The sequence below is a fragment of the Lolium perenne genome, chromosome 3, assembly GCF_019359855.2.
Source record: "Lolium perenne isolate Kyuss_39 chromosome 3, Kyuss_2.0, whole genome shotgun sequence".
NCBI classification, from domain to species: Eukaryota; Viridiplantae; Streptophyta; class Magnoliopsida; order Poales; family Poaceae; genus Lolium; species Lolium perenne.
The window spans coordinates 161,118,867-161,136,700 of record NC_067246.2 but is presented as its reverse complement, the minus strand read 5'-3'; the positions used below and the strand labels follow the sequence as shown (position 1 = coordinate 161,136,700).

At 47.0% G+C, this 17,834-nt stretch overlaps 1 pseudogene; it reads left to right on the top strand.

Moving 5' to 3' along the window:
- The first annotated feature begins 3,388 nt into the window (after positions 1–3,388).
- LOC127323557 (uncharacterized) lies at positions 3,389–13,570 on the top strand (annotated as a pseudogene).
- Positions 13,571–17,834: the final 4,264 nt, after the last annotated feature.

Here is a 17,834-nt window from a genome sequence, read left to right as displayed (position 1 = left end):
GCCGCTGGCCCCGAAATTTTTCACACTTTCTTCGTTTTCGTTTTGGCACTTCCCATTTGTGTTTGGTCTTCGGTTTTGAGTGCCATTTCAGCTACCACAAGCTTCCGCAACATCGACAACGACGACGGCACCCCGAGGATTCAAGCGGTTCATTTGACACTTTTCACCACCATAGCAAGTTCAAGATCGTCGGCCACCATCATCAAGTGGTATAACTTGCTCCTAACTTGTAGCCCTAGCCTCTTTTGCGTATCTTTCCTATCGAGAGTGGCTTTCTAGTGTTGCGAAGCATTGCGCAAGCGTCCCGACCGTGAGGGTGTGCGTGTGTTGAGCAAAACTTCGAAGCAAGCTCGTGTGAAAAGATAAGCAAAAGAAGTGTGACATACTTACATAGATAGTAGTATCCTTACATAGTGAGAAAAAGAAAAAGAAAAATACAAAAAGAGAAAAAGAAAAAGTGTGTGAGTGACACCTATACACAAAAGAGTCCAAAGCTTTTAAGCAAAAGAGAGAAAAGAGAAGAGAGGCGTCTTGCGCAAATCTTGTTGCTTCTCAATTTTGCAACCAAGCCACGGTCTCTCTTGCGTTGGCGTGACACCGAGCTAGTAGTCTTCGTTAGGACCATTTTGTTCTTGCTCATTTTCCAAGTCGCGCTAACCCCATTTTGTCCCACGCGTGTGTTCCTCCTTGTGTATGCCTTTTGGTGATCACCGCCTTTGACTTGTGACTTTTGGATCTTACCCACTTTTGACAATAGACTTTTCGTTTGGTTCTTCCATTTGGCTTTCCACATCCATACCTAACACCATATAGAGTTTTTGTTTTTGTGTGTGTAACCGGTTGCTCCTCACTTTGATACACCTTTTCGATTTTGGTTTGCAAGTTTTGACATTCTTGGTAGTCTTTCCTAACCACCCACCACATAGTTCTTGTTTTAGTTGTAACCATGTCTAGTGGAGAAGGGAACCAACTACCGATGACGCGGCACCAACATTGGATAGCTACTCAAGCCGTCCACGCCAAGCTAAATCAATTTGAAGCCATGCTCAAGGATACCAATGTCCGCTATGAAGAAAGAGCTCAAGTGCAAAGGAATGACCTCAACAATCAAGTACAAGACCTCAATCAGAAGATTGAAACTCAAGGCAATGAGTTGAAGGCCACACTTGCCATACAAGGTCAAGAAACAAGGGAAATGAAGACGGCGTTGGACAATATCCTCCACACACTCAATCGCCAAGAAGAGAGAAGACACCACTCAAGGTCTTCGCGCTCACATAGCTCAAGGTCAAGAGCTCCTACACCATCTCGCCATGATTCTAATGAAGACCCACGCCACCATAATGTGGATGTTCAAGTGCTTCACCAACAAGCTCAAGAAGCGGAACAAGCTCGCCTTCGACTTGTCCATGAACGTCAACGCCTTGAAGAAGAGCGCTTTCACCAAGAGGACCTCAATGCTCAATTCCATCAAGAGCAAGAACGCCTTCGCCATGATCAAGAGCTAGTTCGAGCAAGGGAACAAGAGCGCCTCCGCCATGAACAACAAGCACTTGAAGAACAAGAGCGGCAACGACAAGTGCAAGAAGCTCAAGCTAGAAGACAACGCCTTCATGAAGAGGAAGAAAGGCAAGCACACCAAGAGCGCCAAATCATCAATGTTGTTCGTCCTCAACGCCCTCAAGGTCAAGATAATCGCCGCCATCATGATGATCGCCCTCATGCTAGAAGACCTCCTCCAAGGGCAAGAAATGAAGACTCAAGTCATCAACAAGCATCAAGTGAAGAAAGTGTGATGCCTCGACGACGCCACAACAATGATGATCAAGATGAAGGTCATGGAAGACCACCTCCTCGTCAACAACATAGCAACAACAATAGAGATGCTCAAGGTCCACAACATCCACCTCAACAACGTCAAGATATGGTTGAAGAAAGACCACCTCCTAGGCGCAATGACCGCAATGAAGAGGAAATCTTTGGGAAGCTCAAGTTCACCATGCCCAAATTCCACGGAGAAGAAGACCCCGATGCATACCTCTCTTGGGTTCTCAAGGTTGACAAGATATTCCGCATACACAACTTCTCCGAAGCAAAGAAAGTGGCCATGGCATCACTAGAGTTTGAAGGGTATGCAAATGTGTGGTGGGAAGAAGTGAACAAGAAGCGTGACAAGGAAGATCTAGACCCCATTGCTACATGGGAAGAGATGCAAGAAGTCATGCACAAACGCTTTGTGCCCAACCATCACAAACGCGACCTCTTCAACAAGCTTACCCAACTCAAGCAAAGCTACAAGTCCGTTGAGGAATACTACAAGGAGATGCACATGACAATGATGAGTGCAAATGTGGACGAGCGAGAAGAGCAAACAATGGCAAGATTCTTGAATGGATTGAACATTCCCGTCAAGCGGATAGTGGAATTCTTGCCTTACACCAACATGGTTGAATTGCTTCATCAAGCTACAAGAGCCGAGCGCCAAGTGCGAGAAGACATAGCAAGTGCAAAAACAAAGTCCTTCTTCGCCGCAAGAAATGCAACAAATACCTCCTCAAGCATCAAGAACACAAGTGCTATCGCTCCCAAGGATCCTCCTAAGCAAATGAAGAGTGCCTTCAAGACAACAAGTTTCAAGCCGGATCAATCAACTATGTCCTCCAAAGCTTCCACGGGATCTAGTAACATCACATGCTTCAAGTGTGGAGCTCAAGGACATAAATCCTTTGAATGCAAGAACACAAGAGTTATGATAACTCGAGATGATGGAGATGTGGAGTACTTGAGTGAAGGCGAATATGAAGCCTTGGTACAAGCCGCAACCAATCATGAAGATGACGACTTGGAAGACCAAGAGCAAGTCCTATGTGTACATGATGCAAGCCCGTCCCTTGTGGTGACCAAAGTGTTGACAACCCATGCACTTCCCAATGAAGATCAAAGGTGCAACATCTTCCAAACAAGAGCCGGAATCAATGGCAAGTAAATAAAGGTTATCATCGATGGAGGGAGTTGCCACAATCTTGCAAGCACCGAACTATGCTCCAAGCTCAACCTCACACTCCGGAAACACCCCCATCCTTACCATGTGCAATGGCTAAGTGACAATGGAAATGTCAAGATACAACACACCATCTCCGTATCCTTCAAGATTGGCGCCTATGAAGACACCGTTGATTGTGATGTAGTGCCCATGACGGTGTGCCACATGCTACTTGGTCGCCCTTGGCAATATGACAAAAGAGCAAGCCATGATGGCTACACAAATGCCTATAGCTTCAAGGTCGGCGACAAGACGTTCATCCTACGCCCAATGACTCCTAGCCAAGTAATTGCGGACAATGCAAAGGCTTTAGCGAGGGCTAAGGAAGCTACCATCACTAGTGAGATGAGTGGTGAGAGAGTGACCCACCAAAAGGAAAGTGAGCGCCACAAGCCATATATGAGTGAGATGAAGAGTGTCCTCATAGCTACCAAGAGTGAGATGAGAGAATTGCACCACAACCCATCCACCATATTGCACTACGTGCTCATTTGCAAGGGACCATCTTCGGAGACTAACAACTTAACAACACTTCCTTCATCTTTGTTGTCTCTTTTGAAGGAGTTCCAAGATGTCTTCCCCGACGAGCTTCCTCATGGACTACCACCGCTTCGAGGGATTGAGCACCGCATCGACCTCATACCCGGCGCTCCTCTACCAAACCGCGCCGCCTACCGCACCAACCCCGAAGACACAAAGGAGATTCAACGCCAAATACAAGACCTCCTCGAAAAAGGGTATGTTCGTGAAAGCCTAAGCCCTTGTGCGGTTCCCGTGATTCTTGTTCCTAAACCGGATGAGAACGAATGTGTATGGATTGTCGCCCCATCAATGCCATTACCGTTCGCTACCGCCATCCCATTCCGCGTTTAGATGACATGCTTGATGAACTTAGTGGTGCCACGATTTTCTCTAAGATTGATTTGCGTAGTGGTTACCATCAAATCCGCATGGCTATTGGTGATGAATGGAAAACGGCATTCAAGACCAAACTCGGTCTCTATGAATGGCTCGTTATGCCTTTTGGTCTTTCCAATGCTCCATCTACTTTCATGCGCCTCATGAATCACATCTTGCGTCCTCTCATTGGCAAGAGCGTGGTTGTCTATTTCGATGATATTCTTATTTATAGAAAAAACATCGAGGACCATGTGCAACATGTGAGAGAAGTCTTGTGCATCATGCGACATGAAAAGCTTTATGCTAACCTCCCTAAATGCACATTTGCTCAAAACAAATTGGTTTTCCTTGGCTTTGTGGTTTCCGCTAATGGTATTGAAGTTGATTCTTCTAAGGTTGAGGCCATCCACAATTGGCCCACTCCTACCAATGTTGCTCAAGTCCGAAGTTTCCATGGACTTGCCGGTTTTTACCGCCGCTTTGTGAAAGATTTTAGCACCATTGCTTGCCCTTTGAATGTGCTTACCAAGAAGAATGTTCCGTTTGTTTGGGGCAAGGCCCAACAAAATGCTTTTGATGAGTTGAAGAAACGCCTTACCGAGGCACCACTCCTTGTTCTTCCAAACTTTTCCAAAACTTTTGAGATTGAGTGCGATGCAAGTGGACTCGGTATTGGTGGAGTGCTTATGCAAGATGGAAAACCCGTGGCATACTATAGCGAGAAGTTAGATGGCGCACGCCTCAACTATCCTATATATGACAAGGAACTTTATGCTTTGGTTCGTGTTCTTGAAGTTTGGCAACACTATCTTTGGCCAAAAGAGTTTATTATCCACTCCGACCATGAGTCTTTGAAATATTTGAAAAGTCAACACAATTTGAACAAAAGACATGCAAAGTGGGTTGAATTCATTGAGTCCTTTCCATATGTGATCAAATACAAGAAGGGCAAGGACAATGTTGTGGCGGATGCTCTTTCCCGCAAACTCACCCTCTTACTCACTCGCTTGGATATTAGTGTTTTGGGTCTTGAAGAAATCAAAGATTTATATGCTTCCGATGCTTTCTTTGGCCCAATCTTTGCAAAGTGTTCTAGTGAGAAGGGCATCGATGATTTCTATTTGCACCAAGGATTCTTGTTCAAGAGGTATTCCTATGTCTTCGCTTCGCCTTTTGCTCTTACAAGAATCGCATGGTGGTGGTCTTATGGGACACTTTGGAAGAGACAAGACATATGCCATGCTCTCCACTCACTATTATTGGCCAAGAATGAAGCGCGATGTGGAGCGCCTTTGCCGACGGTGTACAACATGCTTACAAGCTAAGTCTACCTCCAACCCTTATGGTCTTTACACCCCTTTGCCTATTCCATATGCACCATGGACCGATATTAGCATGGATTTCGTTCTAGGCTTGCCTCGCACTAAGCATGGTCATGATTCTATATTTGTGGTAGTGGATAGATTCTCTAAGATGGCTCATTTCATACCTTGCCATAAGAGCGACGATGCTTCACACATTGCTTCATTGTTTTTCAGGGAAATTGTTCGCCTACATGGAGTACCGCAAAGCATTGTGTCGGATCGAGACGTCAAGTTCATGAGTTATCTTTGGAAGTCGCTCATGGCGAAGTTTGGAGTGAAGCTCTTATTCTCATCATCCTCGCACCCGCAAACGGACGGCCAAACGGAAGTGGTCAATAGAAGCCTATCCTCTCTTCTACGCATCCTCGTGAAGAAAAACTTGAAGTCATGGGAAGAGTGCCTCCCACACGCGGAGTTCGCCTACAACCGCGCCAAGCACACGACTACGTCAAGGAGTCCCTTCATGGTCGTCTACGGGTTTGAGCCGCTCACGGCACTCGACATACTACCACTTCCACTTCATGAGCGGACGAACATGGACTTCGACAAGCGCACCGCCGCCGTGAAGAAGCTACATGAAGATACAAGGGCAACAATCGAGCAACAAGTTCTTCGTCAAGCAACACGCCTCAACATGAAGAAAAAGGCACGGATCTTCAACGAAGGGGACCTAGTGTGGATACATCTTCGCAAGGACCGTTTCCCTCAAGAAAGAAACTCCAAGCTCAAGCCCCGAGGTGATGGTCCCTTCAAGGTCCTCAAGCGAATCAACGACAACGCCTACGTCATCGACATACCAACATCCAAGTACTTGGTGAGCAACACATTCAATGTGTCCGACCTCTCGCCATACCATGGAGATGAAGAGACGTTAGAGTCGAGGACGACTCTTTCCCAAGGGGGGGGAGATGATGTAGCCCTGCTCACCGACGACGCTACACCAAGACCAACAAGTCCCCCAAGTGGACCGATGACACGGGCTCGAGTCAAAGCGCTACATGACAAGGTGAACTCACTCCTCACTACCCTTGATCTCGATACCCCATTGGATGGGCTGCTACCTCAGGCCGATATGCGTTGTGGTATCCGATATGAACCTCGAGAGAAGGACATCACAGCGGACCCGAAGATGGACAAGGAAGAAGGAGAAGAAGAGTCCCAGTGAAGGACGCCCCTCGGGGCCGGCAGCTGCCGGCCTCCCGGGCACCCGGCTGCTGCCGGCTGCTCACCCGGCGCTGCCGGCCTCAAGCCCCGACGCTGCCGGCCCTACTCACCCGGCACTACCGGCCTCCGGACCCCGGCAGCTGCCAGGGCCCTCCAGTGAAGACTCGACGAGAGCCAAGACCGGCACCTGCCGGCTGGAACCAGCGGCACTGCGGCCCCACCGCACCGCCGCCCATCCTCACCGGCACTGCCGGCCCCACCCCTGTTGACTTCATCTCAACCGTCGATTTCGCATCCATGGACCAGGATAATTTATGTAATTCCGACTTTACCCCTGTACGAATCTGGGTCTATAAATACCTCACCCCTTCCTCCAGATTAGGGTTAGAGATAAACTAAGAAGAAACTTGAGCTTTGCTCTTACCCATATGGGAAACCCTAGATCTATGATCTTGTATCCACCCGGGCTCCTTATCGACGCGTGATGATCTCTTTGGTGACTTCTACCGTTTGTTGATCTTTTGCTTGCACTTCTACCTTTTGGTCTTTTGCTTGCACTTCTATCAACCTTCCGGTCTTTTCACCCTTCTAGATCTCGCGTGTTTCGATTTGTCGATCTCTTTGCGGGACTTCTACCGGAAGGTCTTTTCTCGCAACCTCTATCGAGTAGGTGTATCGGGCCTACGAGGAAAAACCGGTTTGTGTGCGTGTGTGTGTGTTGTATCCCCACGAATTCCCCTCCGTGTTCGTCGTGTTCATCGTGTTCATCCACCTCCCCCATGAAATCCACCCAAATCCGTGAAGATCGGGCACATCCCCGGGCTTAGCCCTTATCAGGACGCAAGGCCGATGTCACGGAAGCTTGGAAGAGAAGGAGGAAGAGGAGCTGGAAGCTCCAGGGCCGGCTGCTTGCCGCCCTACACGAGCCGGCTGCTTGCCGCCGGGGCCGGCTGCCGCCGCCCTCCCCACGCCGGCACTGCCGCCGTGGTCGTGACCACTACCAAACCTAACCCTAAGTTGCCACATGTATGGCTGTGCTTGTATCTTAGTTTCCCCAAACTACCCCTCCTTAGTGGTTCCCTATAAATAGACCTCCACCCCCACCTTCATGAAGGAGAGATGATGTTTAGATGAATTGGCTTATGCCTCTACTATCCCTTTGTGGATTTGGGTAACCCCCACCTTAGGTTAATCCCTATTGTATCACCCGGGCTCCTTATCGACTCGTGAAGATCTCTTTGGTGACTTCTACCGTTTGTTTGATCTTTTGCTTGCACTTCTACCTTTTGGTCTTTTGCTTGCACTTCTATCAACCTTCCGGTCTTTTCACCCTTCTAGATCTCGCGTGCTTCGATTTGTCGATCTCTTTGCGGGACTTCTACCGGAAGGTCTTTTCTCGCAACCTCTATCGAGTTGGTGTATCGGGCCAACGAGGATAACCGATTGTGTGTGTGCGTGTGTATGTATCGTGTTCTTCGCGTTCATCCACTTCCCCGCGAATCCCCCTCCGCAATCACACTCACCCGGGTCAATTCGTGAGATCGGGCAACCCACACGGGCTTAGCCCGTATCATATGGTATCAGAGCAAAGGTTGCCACGAATTTGTCCCTCCAATTCCACCAATTTCGCCTAAAAAATTTCCCCAAAAATTTTGCCCCAAAAAATAGCTCGAATTTGGATCTCTGGATTTGTTGAGTTGTTTGTGGTTTTGGTCCACAGATCTGTTGTCTCTAGTGCTGATCTACATCTCCTCCAAATTTCACCGTCAAATTCCTTGTATATCTTCGTGAATCGACGATTTTCTGGCCAATTTTCCGCTGCTCACGAAGAACAGTTCGTCCTGTTCGTGCTCACCGGCACTGCCGGCCGATTCCTGGCGGCACTGCCGGCCTCCCGTCATCTCCCACCTCCCGCTGCATCTTCCCCGGCCAACTCCAGCGCCAATCCATCAGACCCGCGCCCCCATCGTGCAGCAGCACGCTCGCCCCACCCTTGGCCCGCCCGCCGCCGCCAACTGCCCGCTCCGCTCAGCCGAGCCGCGCCCGCAAGCCACCGCCTGGCTCCCTCCCGATGCCACCACGCGCCCGCGCTGCCAACGGCCGCTGCCCATCGCGCCACCAAGCCACAGCTTGCTCCGCACGCGCCCACGCCCAGGTGCTGCTCAGGCCAACGCCGCTCCCCCACGCTCCCGCCCTTGGCCCTGCCGACCGCCGCGCCCTGCCATCCAACCACCACGCCGCCACGATCCGCTCACCAGGCCACCAAATCAAGCCGCGCAGCTCGCCCACAAGAGCCACCACGCACGCCCAGGCTTCCTCCGCGCTGCAGGCCTCCGCTTCAGCCTTCTCTGCCCATGCAAGAATCACAGAGACCGGCACTGCCGGCCGAATCCTAGCGGCACTGCCGCCGAGCGCAGTCCGGCACTGCCGCCAAACCAGCCCGGCACTGCCGGCTTGTGCGTTGTGCTGTCCAATTTTCAGCTCACTTTGACACAACTTTTTTTCCAAATTTTGACAACTTTCCGGCGCCCGTTTGACTCCAAACTTTAACAACATCCTCCAACGACTCCACATAGTGTACGTCTAATTTTTGACGATTTTTGGAGCCCAACTTTTGACCGCTCGTTTTGACGCAACTTTTCGGGCATTGACTTAATTTGCTCGGTTTCCGATTTGGAGTGCATCGGTTGTCTATTCCGCTTCCGCGCCTACATCAACACCGCGACGACACCGTTGGCACCCCGGATTCCGGCGCAACTTCGCCATCGTCATCGACACCACCACTTCGCCATCGCAAGTTCGTGTGCTTGACACCGCCTAACATCAATAGGTATCACTTGCCTCCCCTTGTAGCCCCGTTTCTTTCTTTGTGTACCTATCCCATTGAGAGTGGCTTTCCGAGTGTTGCGAAGCATTGCACAAGTGTCACGACCGTGAGAGGGTGTGTGTGCGTTGTGTTGAGCAAAGCTCCGAAGCAAGCTCGGTGAGAAAGATACACAAAAGAAGAAAAAGTGTGACATAGAGAAAAATAAAGCTTCTAAGCATAGAAAAAAAAAGTGAAAAAAATGGAGAAAAAGAAAAAGAAATACAAAAAGAGTGTGTATCCACCGATACAAAGGAGTGCAAAGCTTGTGAGCACTAAGAGAGAAAACAGAAGAGTGGCATTTGTGCAAATCTAGTTGCTTCTCTCATATGCAACCAAGCTACGGGCTCTCTTGTGTTGGCGCGACACCGAGCTAATAGTCTTCGTTAGGACCATCTTTGTTACTTGCTCACTTCCTTGGTCGCGCTAACCCCATTGTTCTTCCTTGTGTGTGTTTCCGTGTTTCCTTGACATAGATCACCACTTTTGACATTTGACTTTGGATCTTACCCACATTTGACAATAGACATTTTCTTTGGTTCTTTTCGTTTGCTATCCACTTCCTCACCTACCACCATATAGAGTTCTTAGCCTTTTGCGTGTGCTTTGTGTGTGTGTGTGAGTACATATCGGTTATTCTCTAACTTGAACCATTTTCTCGATTTTGGTTTGCTAGCTTTGACCTTTTGGTAGTTTTCCTTCCACCACATACATATACACCCTTCCTAGTGAGAGCTATCCACTATGACCCCACAAGAAAAGGCCGAGATGAGAGCCTACTTTGCCGAGCTAGAAGCTCTTGAAGCCAAGATGTCCTCCCAAGACAAAGCCGAGTGCAAATCCTACTTCAAACACCTTGAGAGCAAGAGTGACACACCACATGAGTTGAGTGAGGACGCTTTGATTTCTAACACATTAACCTCTACTCCTCTTGTGTTGTCTTCCTCTTTGCTAGGTTGCTCGGACATCGACGACGCCGTTGCCATGGAGATGAGGGACTCCACTATACGTGAGATGAGCGACTCCACTATATGTGAGATGAGCGACTCCACTATATGTGAGATGAGCGACTCCACAATATGTGAGATGAGCGACTCCACTATATGTGAGATGAGTGAATCCACTATACATGAGCTTGAGTGCCTCCACATTGAGGATATGAGTGATACACCGAGTGAGATGAGAGTGGTAGTTGATAGGTCATGTGAGGCCATTTCGAATTCTAACAACTTACCCTCTACCTCTAGTGTGTTTCCTTGTGTCTCATTAGGTCCCATGGATGACGAGTTCCCGATCATGGAGAAGATGTACATGGTGCATGAAGACGATGCTATCACACCATGCTTGATTGAAGATGAACATGAAGGCCACATGGCGCCTACCTCTTCCACAACACCCACTTCAAATGAGTCGGACTACAAAGGTACCTATATGGGTGTTGATGATGCCATGATCCCACTAGTGGACATGATGATTTGTGAGTGCTTGCATGAGTTGGATGATCCTATTGCCATGTCATATGCTTCTTTCACTTTCCCTTGTGATACTTGCGATACCACCATTGTTGATCATGTGGAAGTAGTTGCTTATGATAATATGTCCATGCCATGCTATGAGAGTTTCACTTTCTCTCCTATTGCTTGCAATATGTTGAACAATTGCTCTTTCCCATGTATTGCTTGCAATGAAAATGATGACGCTAATGCTTGTGTTGTGACAACCTTGATGAACAATTGCTCTTTCCCTAGGTTTGTCGACAACCATGATCAAATGTTGAACATGTTTTGTGCTAGATGTGATGAGGACATCCCTACTATTGTTCCATCTCCACTTCATGATGATGACAAGCAAGTTGCTGCAAAGAAGAAGTCCAATGATGAAATCAGAATTGGACCTATCACAAGAGCTCGTGCAAAGTTAATAGAACAACAGGTGAATTTGCTCCTAATAGAATCTGATTATTTTGTTAATGAGAATTGTTTACTGCCTAAGTCTTTGTGTGTTTGCATACTCAGGTTCATGGGAGAAGAAGGCATAGCACGAGGGAGCGAGGAGCTGGAGCAAGACGTGATGATCATGCACATGGACGCGAGGGAGGAGAGGGAGGCCGGCGACCAGCATGAGGAGGAGGACATCACGCAGGAGGCTGCATATGGCGCACCACCACATGTTTGTGCGCCATACACATAAGGCCTGCGCGCCTAGTTGGCTGCACCCAACCATTGGGTCAGTTTGTATCACGTTTGGTTGAGTCGAACCAAGTTAGAGGACCAGGTCAGGTCGGTTTGCCTTTGGCCAGCCGCACCCCCCATATAATAAGCGCCTGATGCGCCATAGAGAGGTTAGACCACGTTTTAGATAAACCCTAGTTCTTGAGACTGCTGCAAGCATTCATCTTGAATCCTGTCTCCAATTCGTTTCGATCTGGAGATTATATACTGCAAGTTAAGTGTGATCTGCTGTTCCATTGGGAATAAGTGAATTGCAATTATACCGTTTCGTGGTCGACGGCTGCGTTGCGCAAGTGTGTGAAGTCGTGAATATCCGAAGGGTAGAGAGCTGCTGCATTGGCATCAGGGATCTAGCGAGGAGAGATCATCGGCGATACCAAGTTATCTATCACCATCATCACCATTACCGCAAGCTTACTGAGAAGATCGGGCCACCCCATATCAAGATGCTTGCAATACTCTCCCATTAATGCAACCAAAATGTTGAATACTTGCTCTTTCCAATGCTTGGTTTGCCATAATGTTAATGTGCTTGTAAATGAGATTGCCCCCATAGCTCTCTCAAATTTTGGAGACTTTGCATATATCCATGTTGAGCATGTTCCCATGCTTACTCCGCATATTCACCATATCTATTATGATGCTTTGCTTAACGCTAATGGTGATGTGCAAAATTTACTGTAGCTACAGTACTCCGTGAATTGGTTTTATAAAGAGAGTCAAAAACAAGTGAAAAAAAAAGAGAAAAGAGAAAAGAATCAAAAACAGAAAAGTGAGAAGCCGGCCGAAGCATACATCTAAGTTGCTGCACTCGTAGATTGAGCAATCTTGTGCCTGTTACATTGAGCATTGCTAGTGTCTCTCTTGTGCATTGCAACATTCCCTGTTTTATAGTTGCTTTGCCACGTTTATCTCCACGTGTGTGTTTCCCTTGGGTGTTTTGTTCACACGATCAGCACTAGGACTTGTCTTTGGTGTAGTTAGGATTCCATACCTACAGCTCCACCATATACTCCTGCTTTGTCGTGTGATTGCTCTTATACCCTGGTATTCACTTCATCACATCAGTGCATTAGTCCTTTATCCGAACGGGTACGCATTTGCTATTCACTTTGGAACGGTAAGATTTCCTTTTCTTGTCAGTTTTGAGTGAGTTGTGAGTGTGCCACCATAAAGATTTTTGATTTAGTGCACTAACCTACTAATCATGTCTGTTAGTGGTGTTGATGATGTGATGCAGAAAAAGGCTGATGATGCTACTGTTACATGGAGGGAATATGAAGCTCTCCGTGATCATTTGCAAGGGGTTATTACTAGATCCACTGAAAACATTGACGCTGATATTCAAGCTGTGCAAATGAAAGTAGATGCCACTGAAACTACAGTCAATGCTATGCAAGCGCAAGTCACTGCTCTCCAGACAAGCATACAGCAATTGACAACTTCCGTCAATGGGCTGCGTGTAACTGTTGAGCAACGCCACCATGAGGACCATGGCGATGTTGATAGTGTCCATGGAGATAATGAAAACATGATGGGCAACAATGGACGTGGGCGTGGTTTTCCAGGACAGGGTCGACCACCACCACCTGGTGCTCGGCGTGTGCCATTTCAGGAGGATGATGGATTGGGCAAGCCCAAGTTCACGATTCCCAGATTTGAAGGTTCCACTGATGCGGAGGAGTACCTTACTTGGGAGCTCAAGATTGAAAAATTATGGCGTTTGCATGATTACACTGAAGATAGGAAGATCAAGCTTGCTTCTTCAGAATTTGATGGTTATGCCTTGCGTTGGTGGGATAGCATTGTGACGGAAAGACGAGATAACAACGAGCTTCCTGTTCTTACATGGCGCAATATGAAGGAGATCATGCGAGCTCGTTTTGTTCCCACTAATTACCTGCGTACTGTTTATGATAAATTGACACAGTTGAAGCAAGGAACCATGACTGTTGATGCTTATTACATGGAGATGGAGATGTTGCTGCAGCGTGCACGTGGTTGAGAATCTATTGAGATGACCATGCAGCGATTTCTTCATGGGCTGAAGTACAACATCAAAGGTATTGTTAGGCATCATTCCTACAACAATATGAACGAGCTTTTGCATCATGCAAGGGAGGCTGAATCGCAGCTAGCTGAAGAGGCTCAAATCAAGGCAAGATATACTTCTTCTGGGAGGTTCTCTAGCAGGGCGCCACACCAATCTGCAGCGCCTATGGAGGGTGCCACCAGAGGCCCCTCTTTTTCACATTCTCACCCAGCCTCCAATGTTTCTCATGCAAAGAAACCAGCAGCTCCTGCGCCTAGCTCTGGTTCCAACATGTCTACAGCTCGTAATAGAGATATGCAATGCCATACATGTGGTGGCAAGGGGCACTTCAAGCGAGAGTGTCCAAACAGAAAGGTGATGATTGTTAATGATGATAATGAGTATGAGACTGGAGATGACGCTGATCCGTATGATTCCAATGATGATGGTTACACCAGTGAGGGCGGCATGGATGCCTTTGCTTCCCCAGCGCCTACCATTGTTGTCTCGCAGCGTGCTTTGAGTGTCACGCCACATGCTGATTCCCAGCGCTGCAATTTGTTCCAAACAAAAGCACTAGTTGGCCCAAACAAAGCTTGCAAAGTAATCATTGATGGAGGTAGCTGCCGCAATCTAGCAAGCAAGGAGTTATGTGCCAAGCTAAACCTGAAATATTTACCTCATCCAAATCCCTACTACATCCAATGGCTGAGTGATAATGGCGAGATGAAGGTAACTCATATGGTGCGTGTGAATTTTGAGATAGGACCATACAAGGATTCCATTGAGTTTGATGTCGTTCCTATGACTGTTTGTCACCTACTGCTGGGTCGGCCATGGCTGTATGATCGCCATGTGCAACACAATGGCCGAGCCAATACCTATCACTTGGAGTTTAAGGGCAAGAAAATTAATCTACAGCCTATGTCACCGCAGCAAATTGTCAATTAGTCTCGTCAGAAAACAGAAGTGAAGCTAGAACAGCCACCTACACGAGAAAATAATGTAATAGCTGTGAGTGAAAATATAACGAAAAGTGAGAGAGTGCCTAGTTTGCTTCTATTAGCCACCAAAGAAGACATGGTAGAATTTAGAGAGGATCCTACAGCCATGCCACTTGTGCTTATGTACAAAGGCGAGGTGTTAGTTTCTAATGATATGCAACCTGTTTCTCTTGGTGTTTCTAATGTATTGCAGGAGTACGACGATGTGTTTCCGGAGGAGGTGCCCGCAGGACTGCCACCATTGCGTGGAATTGAGCATCAAATTGATTTGATTCCTGGTGCCACTCTTCCAAACCGTGCTCCGTACAGGACCAACCCCGAAGAGACAAAGGAAATACAGCAACAAGTACAAGCGCTTCTGGACAAGGGGTATATTCGTGTTTCTCTTAGCCCTTGTGCTGTTCCTGTTATTTTGGTGCCTAAGAAAGATGGTACATGGCGCATGTGCGTAGATTGTAGAGCTATTAATAACATCACTATTCGATATCGTCATCCTATTCCACGCTTAGAGGATATGCTAGATGAATTGAGTGGTGCTGCTATTTTCTCTAAGATTGATTTGCGTAGTGGATACCATCAAATTAGGATGAAAGAAGGGGATGAATGGAAAACTGCTTTCAAAACTAAATTTGGTTTATATGAGTGGCTAGTTATGCCTTTTGGTCTTACTAATGCACCTAGCACATTCATGCGCTTAATGAATCATGTTTTGCGAGAGTTTATTGGTCGTTTTGTGGTTGTATATTTTGATGATATACTTATTTATAGCCGCACTGAATCTGAACATTGTGCGCATATTAGACAAGTTTTGCAAGTGCTGCGTGATGCTAAATTGTATGCTAACCTTGAGAAGTGCACATTTGCAAAAGATAAAGTGATATTTCTGGGATATGTTGTATCTGCGCATGGGGTAGAGGTAGATTCATCTAAAATTGAAGCAATTCAAAATTGGCCTACTCCCATGAATGTTAGTCAAGTACGCAGTTTTCACGGTCTTGCTGGTTTCTATCGGCGTTTTGTGAAAGACTTTAGTACTATTGCTGCACCATTGAATGAATTAACTAAGAAAGGAGTGCCTTTTGTATGGGGCGCTGCACAAGATCATGCATTTGATGAGCTGAAACGTTTGCTTACTTCTGCACCATTGCTTGCACTACCAGATTTTTCTAAGCAATTTGAAGTTGAATGTGATGCTAGTGGTATAGGAATTGGTGGTGTGTTGATGCAAGAAGGTAGACCTATTGCTTATTTCAGCGAGAAACTTTCTGGTGCTAGACTGAATTATCCTGTGTATGATAAAGAATTGTATGCGCTTGTTCGAGTTCTTGAGGTTTGGCAACATTATTTGTGGCCAAAAGAATTTATCATACATTCTGATCATGAAGCTTTAAAATATCTGAAAGCTCAATCTAACTTGCATAGGCGCCTAGCTAAGTGGGTTGAGTTCATTGAGTCGTTTCCCTACATAATCAAGTATAAGAAAGGGAAAGAAAATGTTGTTGCTGATGCTCTATCTAGGAAGAACATGCTATTGACACATCTTGATGTTAAAATTCCTGGTTTAGAGAGCTTGTGTGATTTGTATGCCACTGATCATGATTTTGCTGAACCATATCGTTTGTGTATGCTTAGAACTGCATGGGACAAGTACCACATATATGATAGATTTTTGTTTCGTGCTAACAAAATATGTGTTCCAGAATCGTCGGTACGTTTGCTATTGTTGCAGGAATCACATGCTGGCGGATTGATGGGTCACTTTGGGCGTGAGAAGACGCTTCTCATGCTCGCTGATCATTTTTATTGGCCCAAGATGAGGCGTGACGTGGAAAGATTTGTTAGGCGCTGCATTGTATGCAACACGTCCAAGTCCAAGATGAAGCCTCACGGTTTGTATACTCCACTACCTGCACCTACCACACCATGGGAAGATATAAGTATGGATTTTGTGTTAGGTTTGCCACGCACTAAAAGAGGTCATGATAGTATATTTGTGGTAGTGGATAGATTCTCTAAGATGGCACACTTTATTGCATGCCACAAAAGCGACGATGCGTCGCACATAGCTAATCTGTTTTTCAGGGACATTGTTCGCTTGCATGGAGTGCCCAAGACAATTGTTTCTGACAGGGATGTGAAGTTTATGAGCTACTTCTGGAAGACACTATGGGGCAAGCTGGGAACGAAATTACTGTTCAGCACAACATGTCATCCCCAAACAGATGGTCAAACGGAGGTGGTGAATAGAACATTGTCACAATTGCTGCGAGCTATGATCAAGAAAAATCTGCGTGAGTGGGAGGAGTGTTTGCCACATGTTGAGTTTGCATATAACAGAGCGGTGCACACTACTACTCAGCTTTGTCCTTTCGAGGTGGTGTATGGTTTCAAGCCAATCACACCACTAGATTTGCTGCCTCTTCCATTGCATGAGAGAGTTAATATGGAGGCATCAAAAAGAGCAGATTATGTGAAGAAAATTCATGAGAAGACACGAGAGGCCATTGAGAAGAAAGGCAAGACCATTGCTGCTACACGAAACCAATCAAGAAAGCAAGTTTTGTTTCAGCCTGGAGATATGGTTTGGGTGCATCTGCGCAAGGATAGGTTCCCACAGCTGCGAAGGTCCAAGTTGAGGCCGCGTGGTGCTGGTCCTTACAAGGTGCTAGCCAAGATAAATGACAATGCCTACTAAATTGATATTCCTATTGCTGAGTTTGGTGGCGTTAGCAACAGCTTCAACGTTGCTGATTTGTCACCATATGATGGAGAAGACCTTGGAGCGTCGAGGTCGACGCCTTTTGAAGGGGGGGGGAGATGATGAGGAAATCCCTACTATTGTTCCATCTCCACTTCATGATGATGACAAGCAAGTTGCTGCAAAGAAGAAGTCCAATGATGAAATCAGAATTGGACCTATCACAAGAGCTCGTGCAAAGTTAATAGAACAACAGGTGAATTTGCTCCTAATAGAATCTGATTATTTTGTTAATGAGAATTGTTTACTGCCTAAGTCTTTGTGTGTTTGCATACTCAGGTTCATGGGAGAAGAAGGCATAGCACGAGGGAGCGAGGAGCTGGAGCAAGACGTGATGATCATGCACATGGACGCGAGGGAGGAGAGGGAGGCCGGCGACCAGCATGAGGAGGAGGACATCACGCAGGAGGCTGCATATGGCGCACCACCACATGTTTGTGCGCCATACACATAAGGCCTGCGCGCCTAGTTGGCT